This window comes from Cryptomeria japonica, chromosome 10, assembly GCF_030272615.1.
Source record: "Cryptomeria japonica chromosome 10, Sugi_1.0, whole genome shotgun sequence".
Lineage (NCBI taxonomy): Eukaryota > Viridiplantae > Streptophyta > Pinopsida > Cupressales > Cupressaceae > Cryptomeria > Cryptomeria japonica.
In genome coordinates, this window is record NC_081414.1 from 644,124,163 (window position 1) to 644,130,359 (window position 6,197).

A 6,197-nucleotide genomic window follows, 5' to 3' on the forward strand; every position below is an offset into this window, starting at 1 on the left:
AAATTGTTGAGAATGCAAATGTGAAGATTCATGAACAGTTTAGAGGAACTTCAAAGTATATAGACTCTGAACCGGCAACAGAGATACTGACAAATGAATCTACATTGAACCCACCGGTACAGAATGAAGACCTAGTTACACCGGTATCATCTAAAAATTCCACTGTAACTGAAGAACAGCAGCAAACGAAGACACCCCAATATGTAAGATTGAACCACTCTGAAAATCAGATAATTGGGAACAAGTATCAAGGAGTTATGACAAGAGGAAGACTGGCAAATGAAGAGGTATGTCTTATTTCTCAAATTGAACCATCATCAACTAATAAGGCATGTGAAGACAAACACTGGATTAAAGCTATGGAAGAGGAACTAGAACAAATTGAAAAGAATTACAAATGGACATTAGTTCCCCGGCCTAAAGACAAAAATGTAATTGGAACAAAATGGGTATTCAGAAACAAACTTAATGAAGATGGTGTTGGCATTTTTTATGATTATGTTGTGATTGTCATTGATGGACACACACTTGCATTGAGATCACTTTTGTATGTATAAGTTAAAGCTCAATCGGTACTTGTTCCAACCGGTATGATGCATTATAGTCCTTAGACTATTGGTGTTTTGCAGAAAGTGATTACCGATCTGAAGCGATATGTTGACCCCAAGCGGTACAAGGATCTCAAGCGGTACAAAGGATCAAAGCAGCAAAACACATATTTCTCAGTCTTCATTTTGTCAAACCGGTAACCGGTATTTTGCTTAAACTGGTATTTTGTATGAACTGGTAATACTTTGTGATGAGGTACCAACCGGCATTTTGTGATGAGTTACCATCCACCGAAGGTTTGACGATGCCGACACTTTAACGGTGCTTTTTGTGGCATGTTACAGAATATGTCTAGATGCATTAACCTAGGAAATTGTATTGTAATTCTATTGGACCGACATGAAATCAGATTCCTTTATAAGAACATCATGTATAGGGTTTTAGGTTGTTGATGTTGTTGCTAGGGTTTAAGGTGGTTGATGAGTTAGAGAGAGTATGAATGTGAAGAAGACTAAAGTAATGCTAGAATGCATTAGGAATGAGCTATCAAGGATCTAACCAAGCAATCTGTGCTATTAGCTAGATCACTCACTTGTTGATTACTCACATCTTTGACAAGTCTGAAGCCCTTAACCGGGTAGGCCCAAAAAGCCTTTTGTAAATCCTCTAACAAGGTGGTTCACATCTATGGATCTAAAATCCTCTAGCAAGGTAGTCTTTAATCGGACTTATCTCCTAACAGAGATTGAGATTCCTAACAGGATCTATTCTGGTAAAGAACATTGTATGACCTTAACCGATCTGGTTCCTATTCTGCAGATAGTTACTTGTGAGTTCCATCTCACCGTGGTTTTTCCCATTTGGGTTTCCACATCAAAATCTCTTGTGTTATGGTGTTTGTGCTTCTGTGGGTGAATGCATTATTTGCTATTTGGTTTGCATGTGTGCTAACTGGTTTGTCTGCTAAATTGTTTTACCAGTTTACTATTAGTCTAGCAAAGTGTTTAAGTACTAAGATTTTTGGCATACTAATTCACCCCCCCCCCACCTCTTAGTATTTATCAGATGGTAAGGTAATCAGAAATAAAGCAAGACTAGTGTGTAAGGGATATTCTTAGAAAGAAGGAATTGACTACAATGAAACCTTTGCACCGGTAGCTAGAATTGAGGCAGTCAGATTATTCTTGGATTTTGCAGCACACAAGAACTACAAAGTATATCAAATGGATATTAAATGTGCATTTCTGAATGGAGATCTTGAAGAAGAAGTTTACATTGAGCAACCAAATGGATTTTCTTTGACATATAACAAAGATATGGTTTGCAGGTTAAGGAAAGATTTGTATGGGTTGAAGCAAGGTCCAAGAGCTTGGTATGCTAGATTGGATAAATGTATTTTGAAGATTGGTTTTTCTAAAGGTAATGCAGACAACAACTTATACTATAAAGTGACTAATGATGACATCTTGGTTATAGAAGTTTTTGTTGATGATTTAATAGTTGGAGGAGAAGATGGACTATGTAAAGACTTTTCTATTGAAATGCAACAAGAATTTGAAATCTCTATGATTGGAGAGATAAAATTCTTGTTAGGATTGCATATTTCACAGACTGATAAAGGTATATTCTTGAGTCAATCCAAGTACTTGAAGGAGTTACTAAAGAAATTTGAGATGAAAAACTCTAAACTGGTAAGCACACCTATGACTCTACAAATGACAAATTATCACTAAGGGATGAATCTACACCTATTATTCCGACTAGGTACAAATCTATGATAGGAGACCTACTTTATTTGACACAAACAAGCCCTGATATTATGAATGCAGTATTTCAGAGTAATCCTAAAGAAAATCATGAATAAGCAGTAAAAAGGATTTTTTGATACTTACAAGGCACTACAAATCTTGGTTTATGGTATCCTAGAGATGAAAACTTTGAATTATGTGCATACACAGATGCAAATTGGGCAGGAGATGTGGATGGCAGAAAAAGCATTACCAATGAAGCATTTTTTCTTGGAAGCAGATTAATTTCTTGGTTGAGTAAGAAACAAAGTTGCACATCTTTATCAACAGTTGAATCAGAATATGTTGCAGCAGCAACTAACTGTACATAGGTATTATGGCTTATGCAAATGTTGAAGGATATAAAGGTAAAATGCAAGGAACCTATAACTATCTATTGTGATAACATTGCAGCAATTGATATATCTAAGAATCCGGTACTACATTCCAAAACTAAACATGTTTCTATCAAACTGAATTTTCTGAAAGAGAATGTTGAAGCAAAAGAAGTAAAACTGGTTTATGTGAATACTAAAGAGAAGATTGCAGATATTTTCACTAAGATTTTGCCTGAAGAGACTTTTGAATATCTCAGAGTCAGCTTGGGGTCATACCCCCACCGGTAGAGACTTAGACAGTTGATGTTTGTCATCAACTGACAAAATTAATAGAGAAATCTTTTTCTCCGGCCTTGATGAGGTGAGCTACTTCTCAATGGGAGTAGTTGGTATACTGAATTGGGCAGTATTTTGTATTTGAACCTGGTTTTTGTATTGGCTTTGCCATTTGATGTCAAAGGCGGAGAGGTTAATATGGAAAAACACAAGGAAAACTCATGTTACTCCTAAGGGGAGTGATTGTTACTTGGGGAGAGATTGATTAATCTTTGTATCTGTATCTAAATTTTGATTTCTGGTTATGATCTCTTTTGGGAGATTGTTGGTTTTTGGTATTTGGCATTTCTGTTTTGGCACTTTGATGGTTTTTCCATCTTGTGTTGACATCAATGCCAAAGGGGGAGATTGTTGGTATTTTGGATATGTTGATATGGTTTTGTCATTGATGTCAACACCTATTAACACTTATCAACTCTGGCACTTTGGAGAATTGACAATGTTCACCGGCAAGCAAGTGACGTATGCACAGTCACCGGTATCTGGTTCACCGGCAGGATATATTGTTCACCGACACCTGGAATGACATTGAAAACACTTGGTTATGTTGAAGACATTGTTTGGACACTTTGTCCTAGAGATTTGTTCATTGGTATATTCGTGTTTGCATATTTGTTGTTACCGACAAATAGGTCCAGGATAAGCACCGACAGGCTTATCTATTCCAGATCAGCATGACATGCTATGGATATAATTTACTATTGTTGTAAATGCATTAAGCCGACATGTTGAATCAAATATTGCATCGGTTATTGATTTACTTGTAAATTGTTTTATTGTAATATCTTTTAGAGCCGACCTACTAAAATTGGTCTTAGGTTATGGTATATATGTAAGATCTTATTTGTTAAGATCTATATGCGATTGGAAAAGGAATTGTAAGAAGGTATATACAAGAATAAGTAGAGCTATACACGCAGACATCATTTGAAGGTGAAGCAAGGTTTTTGTGAAGGCATATCAGAACTACACCAGTACTGAATCCAGCATATGAAGATGCTATTTTGAGCAGTACATCATTATTGGATTTAACCATCCAATTCTAGTCAGTGTGACTCCTATTTGTGTTTGCACAGGAGGAAGCGGGGAATCAGTAATCTTCTTCTCATAATAGATAGGGTCTATTATGTCATATGTTTTTTCCATGGTCATTGGGACCTTTGCTAAATCCAAGTTTTCAATTTGTTCCAAGGTAAGGCGGCTGAAATCCATCATTCTTATATCCTCCTCATTCTGACAATCTGCCCAAACATCTTTAAACCTATAGACATGGGTATAATTCCTCTTGAGTTTGTTCTTTATGCCATGAAAGTCAAAATTGTTTCGTGCCTTGAATCTTCACATAGTATTCCATTGCATTTCTTCCTCCATGTTCTTGGCTTTAGGATTGGTTAGGACTGAGTACTTGCCGATTGACTTCGGGAACTTCAACCCAGTCTTATGTGCTTGTGATTTTTTTTCATGCACATAAATTAGTTGTCTACACAACTCTATGAGAATGATCTTGTCAAAAGGAAATCTTGGTAGAATAAAAGGCTCACCTAAGAAACATCCAATTTGGATGTAAGTGAAAGTAGGAAATTGAAGAAAAACACATCCAAAGTGAGATGCCCTGTTATAAGAAGCCTCTGATAATCTTTGCTTCTGCAGGCCCTTATCAAATATGCACTTCCATACAGAAAAGAAGGCATCATTAACTCTTCTGAAGTGGCTGCCTTGATTCTTGATGGTAAGTTGATCATAATATTCCTAGACAAGCACCAATCTTCTATCACCGTTGGTAGACAAACCTGGATATTGTCTCATTGAAGCAACTACATAAACTAGGTATGAGGTCACGTAGAAATTCAGAGTTACTTTGACCTCCTTCAATTGAGCACAAAGTGCATCACTGATCTGTTCACCCCAATCAATTCTCACAGCCCCTTTCCTGATTATATTCATATAGTAACACATCCAGGTTTGAAAGTAATGAGAGTCTTTTATCCCCTTCACTCTTGCCAACATGGTAACCATGTCGTTGTATTCCTCATTGAAGTCACTCCTATGGAAGGACTTGGGCCATCATGAGGTAGTAGAATGTCTTGAAGTAGAGAGTGTAGTAACCCACCAAAATTGATTCCACAAAAATTGAGTATTATATTTTTTTTTTCATTATGTTTTATTCAATTGCATACTCTGGGAATCCATCCAATTAGGATTAGGCATTCATCCATCCGGGATGAGCTTCTAACCATACGGGTTAGGCAATTGTCCATACGGGATGTAAAATTCCTTCTATCCAATACGGGATAGGCATCTACCCATACAGGGTAGGCATCCATCCAAACGGGATAGGAGATGCTTGGCCAGAGACTTAGACTCATCGGGACCATTCGGGTCCTAAGCCACTCACAAGTACTACACTCTTCTAACAAGAATGCACCGAGGTCGCCGTCCTTAGGAGTAATTAAAAATAATACAAGCTTGAATTCCGCCTCGGAATTTGGCTTAAAGCCTCGGGAAGTCAAGCGAATCCATACGGGATTCCTTCCGAGTATGCATTGAATTAAATTGATTATCTTATCTTTCAATTAGGATTCTTACTCAACCAAGCCTAGACCCCACCCACGAACGCCTGAGTACGAGGGACAACTCCATCCCAAGACTGCCTACATACCCGCTTCGGCACGGGATCAAGGCGTAAAATATGTAGTTCTATTTTCTAATCTATGGTTTGATGTAAACTGATTTGTGGGTACGCAACACTTTCTAGGGTCAGTGTCCCAGACAGTTTCTCTGCGGTTGCTACCCACGATGGTAGCGCTTAAGCGAAGGCTCAAAATGGCCTATTGCTTGTGGCCTAAACAAAAATAACTAGACCCTAATACTTATCATGAGCGTCACCCAATTGCAAATCACCAATATCCCTTCGAGATGAAATAAATAAATAAAGAAAATAAATTTCATGAGGGTATTTAACTTGACCATCCTTAAAAAGGGGTTTACTATGGTGTATCTCAACGGATGTGAAAATCATTTAAAAGTTATCTTATTAAATTATCGATCCAAGAGGGATTACCCGCCCCTTGGATTTTAACTTCCAAATGTCCCTTATTACTCCCCGACGATTTATAGGGACGATGCCATAGACGTCGTTAATGCAGCTTTATTAGGCGTTAAGTGCAGTAGTTCAACACGACGGCAT